Raw genomic sequence first — 16,375 nt, 5'->3', positions numbered from 1 at the left:
CAGTATGTACTCTAAATGCAGTCACCTCCCTGGTGAACTGGACAATCTTTTAACAATTCACAGCAGCACTACCCAACAGCATAGGACAGAAAGTGAAGAAGAAGATGAAGTAATTGCAGGAGGAATTTAAATAGTCATTCTATAATTGGAAGTCTAACACCCTTATCTTTGAGGAAAATGTGACAGGATCTTTAATGACTACATGGATGCAGAAGGATCTCATATCTTCATCACTTGGGATATTTTTAAAAAAACAAAAAACTAAGCTGACATAGCACCAGAGGGAATAATCTGCACCAACACAGGGACAGATTAGACACTCTAATATGTCTTTTCCATTTCTAATTTGTATAATGGAGTGATCCTGGTTTTTACATCAATCTGAAAGACCTCACAGTGCTCCCAGTGGTTTTGGTTGTTCATGAAGATAGCCACCTGAGGAATCATCAGTCCCATTCCATGTAGAATCCCTACCTTGCTTAGAGGTCTCCAAGTACTGACCAGGCCAGACATATCTTAGTTTGTGAAAGCTAATGAGATCACACAGCCCAAGATGGTAAGGATTCAAGTCCCATCCACCAAGTCAGATTACTTCCCAAAATTCCTTGGGTTTCTGCTTGGTGCTCTTGTCTTCTATTTCTTTCTCTCTTTGTGGGAAGAGAAACACACATTGCTTCCTCTACATCTTTCACTTTTGTAGTAGTAATGAATTCCTCATTATTCCCTGAGGGTGCTGACTCACTCACTTGCATCTGAAGCGATATAAACTGGAATTTGTATCTTTTTGAAGGTCAGCTGCAGTGCACATGAACAGGAAAGAAGGGTCAGAATGCTAACGAATATCAGAGATATGCTGGCAGTACAAATGTGAATGCAGAATCAGAATACTTCGTGGCTGTCAGGATATTGTATTGCTTGCTAGATTGGACAACAGGAGGATAGCGGATACCCATTTAAAAGGTTCTAATCAATGAGAAGAAGCTTGCCTATATAACGGAAAATCCTCAATGTCTGTCAGAGGAAAGTGTATAGCTATTTAAAAAAAATCTTTGCTTGCTAGTTTCCAGAAAATTCCTTGTTACCTTTCATATTTCACAAATCCACTGGAGAAACAGAGATAATGTACTGGTGTTTAACAAGTCACAGAATCACAGAAATTAGAGACATTCACAACCTATTAGGTCATTTCATCCGGCTGCTGGATTATCCTCTGGGCAAAGCATACACAGCTACAATCTAGTTATAAACAGCTTATACCTCTTCTTTTTGGGAGATTAATCCACAATCTAATCATGGATGAAAAATTACACTAATTTGGGACCTGCTATATTCAGCCCCGGGACCAGGAGCAAAAGTATTTGTAGATGAGGAATAAGTGACAGATTTAAGGCTTAATTGCTGTCTTGCAAACCATTAAAAGCTTCCTAGCTGTACATAGCATTCATTTCTAGTTCTAGTAACATGTGAGATCAGACCTTTAAAGTCATATCATTCTAAATACCATCTTTCTTTTTTCCCTGCTTGAATTCTCATGCTAGTTTAGAAGTTAGTCTTTTGTAACGAGCGTTCTAGAAATCACTGCTTTATACCATAAAAACTATAAACATTAACCTTTTCCACAAGCTTTCAGCTGCTAAAATCATGTAGCAACTGAAATGGAGAAAAGATAGCAAAATGGTAATCAGAATGATTTAGTTTTAAGGTCCAATATTTGACAAAGTTCTAGAATTAGAAAAACTTTGGCTGTCCAGTACAAAATACTTTCAGGACCAGTAAAGAACCAGTAAAGAAAAAAGCTGCACAACTCTTACATACACTAAAATCTCCCCAAAACATACTGTAGCCTTATAGATGGATGGGTATATATTGAGTAATCTTTTAGACTGCTCAGGTTAAAGATTCGGTCTCCTGAGGGCTACAGAATCAGGAATATTATTAGCATTAAGAGACCCTAGAAGCACACAAGAAATTATTCCAGTTTATTACAAGCTCCTGTATTAACAAATTCAGAAAGCAGAGAAACAATCTCACAAATACTAAAATCCAATAGCAGATACAAAATGCAGAGAATTTAGTCCTATGACCAACATCACTCACATTTCCTGCGGGGGGACCCTGGAGTAGCTGTAGCTCACGAAAGCTCATGCTCAAATAAATTGGTTAGTCTCTAAGGTGCCACAAGTCCTCCTTTTCTTTTTGCGAATACAGACTAACACGGCTGCTACTCTGAAACCTGTCATTATTGTCTTCCTCCTCATTACCCATGGTTGTTATTCTGCCATCTCCCTGTGCCTTTCTTCCCCCAGCACGTACACTGGGCAACACCTTTTATCTGGGTTATCCTTACACCTCCTAAGGCTCATACATATACATAGGGGAAAAGGGGTTGACATCCTTATTTGCACTTCCACACCCCATAAACTTTGAGGTGCTCCACTTTTCGTAGGTTATCCTCTTAGTTCCCCCTAGCATCTATGTAGACAAGTCCCCATGGTAACCTGCAGTTGCTGCAGAATTTCTCATGACGTTACAATCTGGTGTCTTGCAGTCTAGACAAGTACATTCTGACATTTTCACAAACTTCACCCATTGGCACATTCTTTACAGTAAATTGTAACTTTACTGGTACAGGGTTATTCCTGGGTAACCTACTTCTGTCAACCCTTCTTAGGCCTAAGCCTAGTATGGCTAAGCTGAAATATTACAGGCCTCAACCTGTAGGACTTGCATTATAGCTAGTGTGACCAGATAGGAACTGTGAAAAAATGGAACGGGGGTGTGTGTGTGTGTGTGTGTGCGGGGGGGTAATAAGCGCCTATATAAGAAAAAGTCCCCCAAAACGGGACTATCCTTATAAAAACAGGACATCTGGTCACCCTAATTATGGCCTTACTTTGCTGATATACCTAATACATACTCATCACTCATAAATGCTATTAACCTTACATTCTGATGATACTATCCTACTTAAACCTATCCATCACACATGAATTAATTTACTTGACCACAACAATAAATCCTCTATTAGATGATTAAATAAAATAATTGGCTACAATCCATCCCCTCCCCCGCAACCGCATACACAACATAAAACTAAACAGCAAAAGCAAGAACACAAGACAACCATGCCAATACCACTGCACCAACACAAAATATCAGGGAAAATTGATTACTGGTTACTGATCAGGGTTTTGATTACTGCTAATACCTTTTCTTTTCAGGACAACTTCTTTACACTGATTTTTCTTGGCTCAGTTTCATCCCTCTACTCCTATTTATAAGCTATTGGACCATATTTCACATTTCCTCTCCCATCCTCCCAAATATCTGTTGACAGTTGTCACACCCCCTGCTTGATCACACGCCTCTCCTTTATTTTCCCTATTAGAGACCAGTATTAAAACAGCAGTTCATTAACTCAGCCTTTTTTGAATAATCATTAATTAACTCCCTCCTTATTTCTTACTCTCAGTATTTCGTTCCCTTTCCCCTCACCTGGTATATTTGTGGGGAAGCCATTTTTATTCCTTTTGGACCCACTGAACCAGATTCTGAGCTTCACTGCACTGATGTAAATTGGAAATGTCATTCCTATGCTGTTGTGCGATCCATGGAGTTTGCAGTACTGGTAATTCTCACTCAGTTCCCTACAAAAAGAGAGTTTAAAATAAAAACATTTGGTTTTGAACAGTTTATATTCTGGAATACGAGCAAAGTTACAAATGTAGCCAGTAGTCATGAAACTGCCCTTTTATAAATTTTGCCAGAGGATTTAATTCAATGACCTGTGAATTCTGTATATTACTATTTTGTTTTATTTGTTTTTATTTTACTGCCCCTTAATTCCACCAAGTGTCCTTTTGCTGTCATAAAAGAAGACAGAGTCAAAACGAGAAACTGAACACTATTCATTATACCCTTTATAATTTTGAATATCTCAGTCAAATTCCCTCCTGCTCTTCCAGATTCTTGGCTAAATAATCCTAGTTTATGTAGACTCTTGGATGTACATCATGCTGTACCTTGGTATCTCTAACCATCTGCATTCTCTTGACCTATTTCTTTCTTCATTATACCTTTCTGAAGGTGAAGTGGCCAAAATTAAAGAGTGCTACAAATCCTGGTTTATCATTTCTTCATAGAACAGACCTGACTCTGTTTTTGGCAATAAAAACCAGTAGCAACCACATTGAAGTCAATGAAGTTACACTTGTGTGCGAAAGGCTGGTGTAAAGAAGCAGAGTGGCAGACCTAATGTGATGCTAAAATATTTGTATGTACTATTTTATTTTCTTTTTTAAATGTGCAAAACATGTTTGTGTGTGTAAATCAGGTTGCACAGTGAATAGATACCTTAATTGAATTGCACAGTGAATAGATACCTTAATTGAATGATCCACAATGGTTCCTTATTGTTATCAGCAATCCACACCAACTTTGCAGTCTAATTCTGTCTTTCCTAACTACTCATAAGTTGCTTATTGCCTTGGTATCCAAGTGTATCCATTTGCCTCAAAACAATTATTAAATATCAGCAGTTCTAATACCAATCCCTGGGGGGGCCCAATACTAATTAAGGCCCAAATGGATCATGTAAACATATACATAATTTTACTCATATGAGTAGTCTCAAAATCAGAGGGGCAATTCACACAAGTAAAATTATACATATGTCTAAGTTTTAGTAGAATAGGGGCCTAATGTACTAATACCCCTCCGCCCCCCCATCCCCCTTTGGCTTACTGAAATCACCAGAGAGAACAAAATCCTCAAAGGTGAATTGTAATCTGGGATCCATTTTGGGGCAAGAGAGCATAGAGTGGTTGATCTGCAGCCCCTACTACTCACATGAGTAAGGCAGAACTGTTCGCTAAATCTTTGATGAAGTGTTTGCTGCTGCTTCTCTAGTATTAAAAGAATGAGTGGTTTTTCCTGATGCTTTGTTGCTGTGAGACTGTAAGTGACTTTCCGCCTGCGAACAAGCACAGGGGCAATGTCACTGTGTACAATGAAGTGTTTCCCTTTGTATACCTGGAAAACAATGCTATTTTGAAGCACTATTTTAGAATTAAGAAAAACACAAGTTACACAGTCCTACCCTCTTTCAGAGCATTAAAAATGCAACATCTTCAGAAGCTTTCCCATCCTTTGTTATCTTTCCTCAATGGTCTTGTTAGTAGTTTCTTCTTTTGTCCAGAAGTCTTCTAAAGCAGGAAGAGAATTATTCTGCTCACAAAAAGGCGCAAGAGGAATATAAACAGAGCAGTGCATGTTATATAAAACTAAGGGAAGAAAAAAGCATCTTAGGTAAAACCAAGCTACTTATTTTATGATTTTTAAATGTCATTCTTTTGTCCAATATTGATTTTTTATATGGAAGATAAATTATAGATCCTGCAGCAGTTGTGAGACTATGGCTCTCTTGCTTTACACAGCTGGTCAAGTTAAGAATTGAAGTCATAGTAATTAGTTATGAGTTTCTTAGTACCGAGGAGCCAGACCAGGATGAGAAAACTTTGTGAGGTTACTGCTCAGGAGGGAAGGCAAAACTCTTGGGAAAGAACCAGACTGTCCTGAAAAAGGAGTACCCTACAGCATCTGGATCTTGTTGCTACAAATAGAAGTTTCTTAGGGCACCTGTTTGCAAGACAGAAATACAATACACAACCTCTGGCTCTCATCCTCTCTCAAACAACTTATTTTGAGGTAAAAATATTTGAAAATACATGGTATAGTGAAGGGAGGATCTTCAACAGAATCTCAGTCATAGTACCCTCAACCATAACCTTGGAAATCAGTGGTCTATGTGTACAGTCACTGGACTAATAGGTTGGGGATAATAAGAGGAAGCAATAGAATCAGAAAGTGGGTCACAGGGAAGGAATTAACTGATAGAACTTTGCTGCGTGATTATATGAATCGTGTAGAAGAGCAAGTGTTGGAAGGCAAGGTAAAAACGAGAAGAGAAGCTTCAAGGGAGGATGTGGTGGGTAGGAAGAAAGGGCATGTCTACATAGTGCATTAGTCTGCACTGGAGGGGACGTAAATTCTAGCATGTTGCACACTAACTGGACTGTGTGGACCCAGCAAACGCTAGTGTGCACTAGAATTCATGCCCCTCTAATGCAGAGTAATGCACCATGTAGACAGCCCAGAGAATCAGTGGACCTAATTGTTTCAGAATCCAGTGAAACTGTTTCAGAAGTATAATACGGTCTCTCTTTGAACATGTAATTAGGTTACTATCATTATGCCATTTGGTAATTCTGTGATGCACAAATCCCTAGTCCTGTCTTTAGAAATGCCCTGTAATTTTGATTTTGCCACCATAAATGGAAGCTGGAAACCAAATTTCAAGAATAATTCAAATAGAAGCAGCTTTGTAATCTTGAGGTTAAGACACTAGTCTAAGACTCACAAGATCTGGGTTTCAGTCCCCTTCTCAGCCTTGGGCAAGTCATTTAATCTCGGTGGCTCAGTTTCCCACTTGTAAAATGGGGAAAATATTACTTTCTTTAGCTGTTTTGTCTATTTAGACTGTAATCTCCATGAAGCTGGGGCTTTTTCTTGCTATGTCTATGAACAGCACCTAGCAGGTAAGGCCCCAGTGTTGGCCAGAGCCTCTAGTTGCTACTGTAATAAAAATAAATAGAAGAATATTTTAAATTGGTGGTTAGACCTAAACAAATTCAGTTGAATTGGGTTTGGAGAGGCACTCCAAATTTTGGTTCCTTATCCAAGCACTATACAAAATATTCATGTTTTATGAATATGCCATACTGCAGTGTTTCCCAAACTTGGGACGCCGATTGTGCAGGGAAAGCCCCTGGTGGGCCGGGCCAGTTTGCTTACCTGCCGTGTCTGCGGGTTTGGCCGATTGCGGCTCCCACTGGCCGCGGTTCGCCGCTGCAGGCCAATGGGGGCTGCGGGAAGTGGCAGTCGGTATGTCCCTCGGCCTGCGCCGCTTCCTGCAGCTCCCATTGGCCTGGAGCGGTGAACCACGGCCAGTGGGAGCCAAGATCAGCTGAACCTGCGGACGCAGCAGGTAAACAAACCGGCCCAGCCCATCAGGGCTTTCCCTGAATAAGCGGTGTCCCAAGTTTGGGAAACACTGCCCTACTGGTTAGAATTCTTGTGAGGAATCCAATATTTCTAGTTTTGGTCCTGAATTGTACCAGGATATTCAAAGGCATGTGAAAAAGATTAACAATGTGGGAAAAACTTAGGTGAACTTTGCCCCACAAGTTTCAGAGTAACAGCCGTGTTAGTCTGTCTTTGCAAAAAGAAAAGGAGTACTTGTGGCACCTTAGAGACTAACCAATTTATTTGAGCATGAGCTTTCGTGAGCTACATCCGATGAAGTGAGCTGTAGCTCACGAAAGCTCATGCTCAAATAAATTGGTTAGTCTCTAAGGTGCCACAAATACTCCTTTTCTTTTTGCCCCACAAGTAAGGTTTTGTTCAGATTAAGCTTTGCTGAAATTTTGGGAGGATGCTTTTTAAAAATTGAATCAATTTAGCCCTTCCTCTTTGTATTGTAGTTAAAGAAAAGAAAAAGTTTAACAGTTATTATTAAAATACTTCCCCTATAGTTTTTTTTTAAATTTATCACTAAATAATGCCACCCCTTCTCTAACAACAGTACATAAACAATGGCTATATTTAACAATCACTTTGTTTCACTATTAAGTTCAGGTAGAGCTGATTGAAAAGTTTTGGGGGTGGGAATCCTGAAAACACAGTTGATTATTTTCTCTTTTTGCAATTTTGAAAAATTTGAAATTTTAAGGGAAAAATTATTTTAAAAATGAAAATTTTGACTAGCTCTAATTTTGGATAGTTTTAAAGTATTTATTTGTTTTATTACCTAGCTGATATTTTAAAAAAATGAGACACTGCTTAGCTAGAAGCTATGTTCTACTGTCCATCAGATCAGATAAATGGTGCCATTAAAAAAAGGCTGCACATTGCACAGTAGTATTTATTTATTTCAATTATCAGGATAGTCTCTGTATTGGGGAAGCTATGGATGATAAGGAGATTGTCAGAATAGGAGGAAACCCTCTCAATATCAGCCATGTCCAGTGAGGTCCCTCTCATAACACACTGTGTCTAGGATAAAAGTCTTTTCCCTCAGCTTCCTGAATGCCCTTCTCCACAGCATAGAGTGAATGGACAGGAAAGGACATGGCTTACTATACCAGGGCATGTGAACAGAAACTACCAGGATGTGTCAACAAGCCCTTCCCCTCTGCATGTAAAACTGGAGGATGACAAATCTAGAAACACGTTTGACTTTGAGGTTTCTAACGTGTTGTTACTACAGCTGGTCAAAAAATATAAAAACCTGTTCTGAAAAATTTAGAAAACTTTGAAGTCATTTTCCAAAGTTTGAAAAGGAACACAATTTCTGGGCATATGAAATATTTCAAAATTCGAACATTATCAGATATGAAATGTTTTCAGTTTTTGGTTTTCCTTTTCCTTCTTCCATTTTCCTCTTTTCATTTTGTCACTGAAAAGGGGAGAGAAAGGGAGAAAAAAGGAGGGACAACACCATCATCAGAAAATCATGCTACATTTTTCATTTTCTAATTTAATCAAAACAGAAAAAGACCCAAATCCCAGGAAATTTCAGAAAACACAACTTTTTCAAGAAAACGTCCATGAGAAGTGGCCACATTTATGAGAAATGGCTACTTTTCAAAGAAAAAAAATGGTTTGAAACATTTTGGCCAGCTCTAGTTGTTAATAAATGGAAAAAAGTATTTTTGAAATGTAGGTTTTGAGCTGAGTGTCCGTTTATTTTAGTATAGCTACCAGCTTACTTGGTAGTTACACATTCTTTGCAAATTTAAGATTTTCAGAGGCTCTGGGCAGCTACAATTCCAAGTGATATCTATAGAAGCTGGGAGTACTCAGCACCCCTGAAAATCAGAAGAAATAAATAAAGCCGTATATTGCTTGTGAGTTTTTCAGTTAATGTGTTTTACATTTATCTCCAAACTTCAGTAATTCACCCCTCCTATAATCAACTGATATTTCCTAGATAGTGACTTTCCCTTTTCCTTCAAGATGCTTATTCGGATTGGTATGTGCATGTATAGAACATGCTACTCTCCCGATGTAATCTGTACCTCTGTGTGTAGAGAGTAAGATAGCTACAGTATGTAAAATATTACCCTGGAAGGCTGGAACTCATCATTATGACGGAGGCCCAGCAGGTAGCAGAATGAACAGCCACTGGCCCATGAATTAGGAGCCTGGAGTGTCATACAGCTTTGTTGATACCCCAGAGGGAGGAAAAAAAGCCTTGGTAGACTAAATCTACAGGTCCCAGAATTCCACATCACTGGAGCACAAGCCTTCATCCCCCACCCCCACCCCCTTTTTGCTGCTTCATTAGCCGCCTGCTGAAGGACAACTGTTGCAGGCAGAAAATGAACACTTCTTAAGGGGGTGAAAAGCTACACAGCTCATTTCTCTACTGCCCTATGTGGGATTGTCTTTTGTTTGTTTGTTTGTTTTTTAAAAGCCTTAGACTTGAGCAGAATATAATTTTTGAGGAATTACAACCGCGCAGTGAAATAACTGATTTATGTATTCAAGGGTAAACACTCAGGGCCGCCAGGTTGAACACACTTCAACTGCTGTGTCAGGATGGGAACTGGGTTGTTTGGATGTCAAAAGCACAAAAGACGCATCAAATCTTTCTGCGTATGTGGAAACAAGATCTTGCATGTGATATGCATACAGAGCAGGGCTGCAAGAATCAGACAAATGGATTGAGTCACCTGTAAAACAAGCATTTGCAGATTACATATTGTGTTCAATTACAACATGGTTTTGGAAATTGTATACATTATTGCAGTGTCAAGCCAGAGGAAGGTTACATACAGCCTGCTCAATTGGATTTATAGGCTTTTTGTGTATGTTTTTAACAAAAACCCAGACATTTTGCTTTATCAAATTCCATATATGAAAAGTATTCTTATTATTAATTACTCAGTAATTAATTGCTGACACTGTGCTCAGTCCTCGAACCAAGGAACTTACAGTGGAAGGCCCTGATCCTGCAGACAATCAGAAGGGTCACATACTTAAGTTAATAATGTACGTAAGTGATTGGGGGGGTCAGGTTCTAAGAACCTGATCCTGCAAACACTTAACTCCGTGGGTGATTTCACTTCTATTAGGAGCCCCATTGAAGTCAGTGGAACTCTTCACCATGAGTGAAGCTTCTAAAGTGGTAGCAATCCACAAACCAAAGACCTTTTAATTACACCCTTCTGCATATTTTACATGGAAATAGGCAAATATGAGCCTAAGGATTTTCCTGCCTTAACCAAACCAGCATTTCCATTATTTCACACAGTTCTCTTCAATTTCACAAATTTCTTTGAACTCTAATTATCCCAAGTCCACAATTATTGGACATGTCAGTGCCCCCTTGTGATAGACTTTGCATTGACATATACTCAATGACAATCCCTGCCCCAAATGTTTACCAAGTACAGATATTTGTTTCAGGATTAAAGTTTTTCATTCACTCATCTATGGGCTTCTTCCCATGACCCCAGAGTGTGCCTCTCTCTGTTGAACCTAGAGCCTTCAAATGAGCTAGAAAGGGTCCAAACACATGACCCTGTTTTCCCTTCATCAATATCACTCAAGGTTCTTTTTTCTTGCTATTATTAGAAATGCTTCTCAGAACTGCCAGTATAAGACAAGGTCCCATTGCACCTTTACCGTTTTTAAAATGACAAACCACATTGAACTGGCAGCAAGCAGGCACATCCTAGATCAATCACAACCACTTCTGTAATCTAAAGGAACTCAGAACACCATCCCCTTCCAACTATTTGGACATGAGGTATCTCTCCTCCAAACTTTTATCCAAGAAACTGTCTGGACAAACAAGATGGACCATGGAGTGAATCCTGAAGGTTCAATAAATTCTGACACTGGTGAGGGGAACGACTACAAAGGTCATGGACCCTTCAACAAAAATGCCCTACAGTCAGCCTTAAATCTTGGCACTTTTAGTCAGAGTGCCTTGGCAGACCTCAGCTTTTGAGAGGGTACGTAAAAGGGAGGCACTGTCTAAAGTAGCCAGAATCCAGACCATGTGGGGCTTAATAGATTAAAACAACTTGAATTGCACTCAGAAGCACATAGGAAACCAGTACAGACACAGAGTTTAGGCTTAGTATGCTTGTCATGGCTCACTCAGCTAAGCAAGCAGAAAGCCATGTTGTGCACCAGCTGAAGGCTCTGAGTAGTTTCCAAGGATGCTCCCTAAATAGAGCACATTACTAAGATAGTCCAACCTAGAAGCAACACGACAAACTAAGCATGTGGCTCATGGGCCAGGGAAGGCTGATTTTTCTCTTTGGAGATATTAGTGTGTTACTCTTTCTTATTTTTTAAAAATCCACATGCTGACATTTTTTCTGTGTGACCCTCTCACTTTATTTTAAAACATGGCACCTCAGCTTTATTTATTTATTTTTTTTGATCGGCACATATCTGACAAGCTGGGTATGTTATTGGCCTTAAATCCAGATGCATAAAGTATGGTGTGTTTTAATTTTGCAAGCTGCAACTTATCAAGGAAAAGGAATGGAATATAAAGCAAAAGACAACCCATAATAAAATCTGCCTCCGATTAGATTAGCAGTACAAAGATATTGGCAAACGCAGCAGGTCCAAAACTCCTAGTAATCATCACAGAGGTAAAAAAAGTCACCCTCAGAGTCTTATTTTAGCCAATGCAGGCTGAAGGTCACCATTACCATGAAATAGTGGTGCTGCTTTTTCAACTATCTTCTGATTGTTGTGTCAAGCTGTCATGGTACTTGTTCCCTCAAATCACAATGCAAAGTAATCATGGCACAACACCATATCATGATCTGGTAACACTGCCAGTCTCAGGAAGAATTTTGGAATAACTGGGTCACGAGACATGGGACAGACACAGCAAAATCAGCATGGGTGATAAAACCACCTCACTACCTGAGGTGACCACATATTAAGCTTTGCAGTTGATCTCATGCTTTTCTTGGCCAATAGCCTTTGCTCTGTTTTCCATTCACTACTCCATATTTGTGAGTACAGTCCATTTTCCAGTATTATCAGCTCTTTTAGCTTATTCACAGTCTTCAAGTTTCTTACCTTGTCTTGTTCTCTCCTTTTTTGGCTTTTCAGTATAATCCTTCCATTCTGTATTAGACTTAACTCTGCCTAGTAATAATAATAGGGTGACCATATTTTCCCAAAGGGAAAACAGGACACTGCACGGCGCAGGCCCGAGGCCTCCTGTACAGGGGCCCAGCCTGAGTCCTCCCTCCCTCCTGTCTACATGGGGCTGGCCCAAGGCCCCTGTCCCACCCTGCATGTGGGCCTGGCCCAAGCCGCTCGCCTCAGGCCCCCTACCCCCATCCCTGCACAAGGCTGCCCTCATTGCCAGCCCCGCGAAGGGAGGGTGGGGACTTGGGCGAGCATCGCTGCTCCCCCCCGCACCCCACTTTTTTGACAAAAGTGGACATTTGGCCTATTTACTCTTGCCAACTGCTCAAGTTGGCAAGAGCAATGGGACAAATGCCCACTTTTGTCAAAAAAGTTTGGACAGCAGGGACAGGGCTTAAAAAAAAGGACTGTCCTGGCCAAAACGGGATGTATGGTCACCCTAAATAATAATACTATAACACAGTAAGAGTGGATGGGAAGCCCTGGTCAACTGAGCTAATCATTTGAGCCACATGATATGATGGTGTAGGCAATGAAATGGATAAGAACTAGAGCTCAGTGAAATTTTTTGCCCTAAACCTTTTTCAGACAAAAATGCAGATATAGTGACGCAAAGATTTCACAAATTTGTGTCAATTTCACCAAATTAGTTTTTTACTGAAACAAAGCAAAAACATTTTTTTAATTTAAAAAACTTCATTTTGATATTTTCAAAATAAAAATGTTTCAATTTATCAGCTCAAAATGACTGTTTAAAATTTTCTTTTAATTTTATCAAAAACACAATCAAAACATTAAAAAATGGTCAATCAAAATTAAACTTTTTGTTTCAGGTCAAACAAAATATTTTGTTCGACCCAAACAATTTTTCTTCTGATTTTTCAGAATTGCCAGTGAACAACAATAAAAAAATTCTTTATTTACCCAGCTCTAGTGGGAACTGAGCAGGCCGGAACAATATCACATTGTATTTTCAATGCAGCATAATTACAAAGTGGTAAAAATAGAACCCCAACCCCCGAAAATTCAGAATTCGAGACAGGAAACTACAGTAGATGTTAACGGCCAGGCAACATGGATAAGTGAACCTCAAAGGCCTAGGAAGTACAGCGTGGTTCACATAACCCCAACATTAGATTACTATCCAAACCTTTTGAGGTCCATTCTTGCAACCTTCTAATAGTTCACTTGTTCCCTCTCTTCGCCAATGCTCCCGGAGCAATTAGGCTTTCCTTTCCCTTTCACTGAGCCGCCAGTAGTCCCATAACACTCCCTTCCATTCCATAATCTTCTAATAGGCCACTCTCTTTTAAAAACTGTACCGTAGTCAGCCTTTTTGGCAGCCCTCCAGGTGCTACTCCCCACAAATATACTTCACTTAGAGACTTCCCTAGTCATTAAGTACGCCAGAATGCATTGCATGTAACGCTGACTAGGACACTGCCTGAGATGGTAGAAGGTTTGGATTATTTGTTAATCTGAACCAGAGAATAAGCATCTCGAACGTGTATGGATGGCAATAGAGAAAAGTTCTGATTAAACAAAGGAAATTAAAACAAAATCCCCAAACCCTACTTTATTTGGAAAGTGAGCTCCATAACCACTTACTCAACAACGATAGCACTTGGCTATGAAGACAGGGTGGAAGTCTCATCCAACTTCTTTATATTTGTTAGTGGTCTTGTGGCAGGTGAAGTGTTTATGGGGGCAATCTTGGATGAGTTGCATAGTTCCTAAGGATACTCCTCTTAGCACTGTTTTATCAAATGTACATTTTATTGCTGTTAAGTGCTACTGGTTCCGATTAATAAAGGTATAAGGTAGGATGGTGTCCAACGGTATCATTCATGTCTATATTTTATGCACTTCTGATATTTATATATCTCCTCCCTCCCACATACTGCAATAATGTGATCTCTTTTTCCTCAGTTTTTAGATGTGCAAGAAGGATGCTCTGTGCACCATAAAATTACAGCACTCTAAACCCACCCACAGCAATCCCAAAGCAGTATTTTAGAGATGAAATGGAAAGTTCCTTTTGTCACTCTGTCTGCCTACCCCCTTGTCATCTGGATTAAGAAAGCAAAGGTGCGTGTTGCATATTTTTAAATAATTCAGCTGTTTTCCAAAGGATGAGAACTTTATTAATTTTTTAGTAATGGCAACAGAAAAGTATTAATATCTCATTTGAGGAAAAGAGGTCCTGCTGAGAAGGCATCTTGCTTGAGAAGATATGGTAAGTAGTAAATAAACATTTATTTATTGAAATCTGACAATCATTATATAGGCTACAGTATATGCTGCTTTGGAAACCTCCTTTCTATGTTAAGAAATATACCTTACTCAAAGCAAATAAAAACATTGTATGATCTTCTAGATTGTGGGAGAAGCGGAATTTTTTTCATCTCATTTGCAAAGATTGTATTTAACAGGTACTCCATGGTTATTAAGCTAAAAGGTACAGATCAGAGTGAAGCCACATCTCCAGATGTCGTGTAAATTGATATTTTTCCTTCATAGCGATCACTCCAGCACCCCTCCCCGCAAACACACTTATACAGGCACCAGATATTTTGGGTGCCTCTGTTTCTGGCTGTCCATATTGAGACACCTTAAAAAGGCCCAAATTCTCAAAGGGTAGGTGCTCAGCACTTACCAGAAATTTAGCCCCTTTAAGGTTTGACAAGATGAAGACCTACAAATTGAGACACCTGAAATCACTGCTCGCTTCTGAAAAATTAGGCCATCATGGGTATTAGTTATCCTAAAAGGCAAAGGGATCTTTCCAACCCTTCTGTGTATGATTTTATGATAAATATAATAACCTGCCATTCCAATCACTGTTTTTCTCCTGGGTGCAGAATTATACATTATAGCAGTTAAACATGATGTATCTTCATCAAAAAGAAGATTTTAGTTTAGGATTTATTAAATTTAATGTGTAATTCCGCTCCCCCCTCACTGTGCCAATTTTCAGTACCATCTCTAATACTAATGAACGGACCAGCAGATGTCACTGTAGCTCTGTTCATTCATCTTTCCTTTTGATGGAATTCCACTTATTTTCTTTTGGTCTCAGCCGATCAGCTTCCTTATTTAACCATTGTCTTTTCACAGCTTAATGCATCATAATATTTGTAATTCATGTCCTCCGTCATTGCTATTTGAAGCTGACATACATCTTAAACAAAATGCAAGCCGAGGAGTAACACTGAAATATTGACACTATGTAGAATGGAATCCAAAAGACAACACTATGGAGGGGAGCGATAGGAAGTATAAACAAAGAACTGGGGTGGTCAGTGGAGGGCTTTGTTGTTAGAGCTGTTAGAGTTCAGACTGAGATCTGGATCCAGATCCAAACTTCCCTAGAGGCCACGTATTTTGTGATTTAGGCCCAGCCCTAGTTCTTACATTCTGATTTTCTGCATTTAAAAAAAAATAAAAATTAATAGTGACAAGAGAAAAATGTGCTGTGTGTCCCATTACCTTCAAGCAGTTCAGGAAGTTGTTCCCTGCTAGATTGACAACAGCAACATAGGTGCAGTTGTCAGGCTGGTTAGACCTCATGTTTGTCATGGAGGGGAATGTTCTTGGTCTACAGGGGGAAACTGACACTGTCTCATATCCACCGAGCCATGAAATAACTTTTGAGCCTCTTGGAGGTAAGGAAGATGGTACTGGCTCAGTCAGCTGGCTACAGGATGTGTATGGGAGCCATGCCTATGGGGGGGCGGGGGGGACATGGTGCAGAAAGCAAGTTCTGACCCCTCAGGCAAAAGGAGAAGAAATCCTTTAGAGGGGGGTTGCATGTGTACTCATATGGGCCAAGAGGGGGAAAAAACATGCTCTAATGCTACAAGTGATGATTGTAAGAAGGAGCTTTATTTTAATAGTAGCTGGATACTGCTTGTGTCTTGAATATATGATGACTATCTGGACTTAAAACTAACAACCCTCACATCTCCTTTAGCTTCACTGAAATGCCACTGCTTCTGACCAAAAAAAAGTTCTCCTGTAGCTTCACTGGTAAGCTGAAGCTAAATGATAACTTCTTTTTGGTCAGAATCTGTAGCATTTTAGTCCTCCAGTCACTAGTGGGTGACACCTCCACACCAAACTGAAT

The sequence above is a fragment of the Eretmochelys imbricata genome, chromosome 2 (assembly GCF_965152235.1).
Source record: "Eretmochelys imbricata isolate rEreImb1 chromosome 2, rEreImb1.hap1, whole genome shotgun sequence".
NCBI lineage: Eukaryota > Metazoa > Chordata > Testudines > Cheloniidae > Eretmochelys > Eretmochelys imbricata.
Note: the sequence above shows the minus strand (reverse complement) of the source record.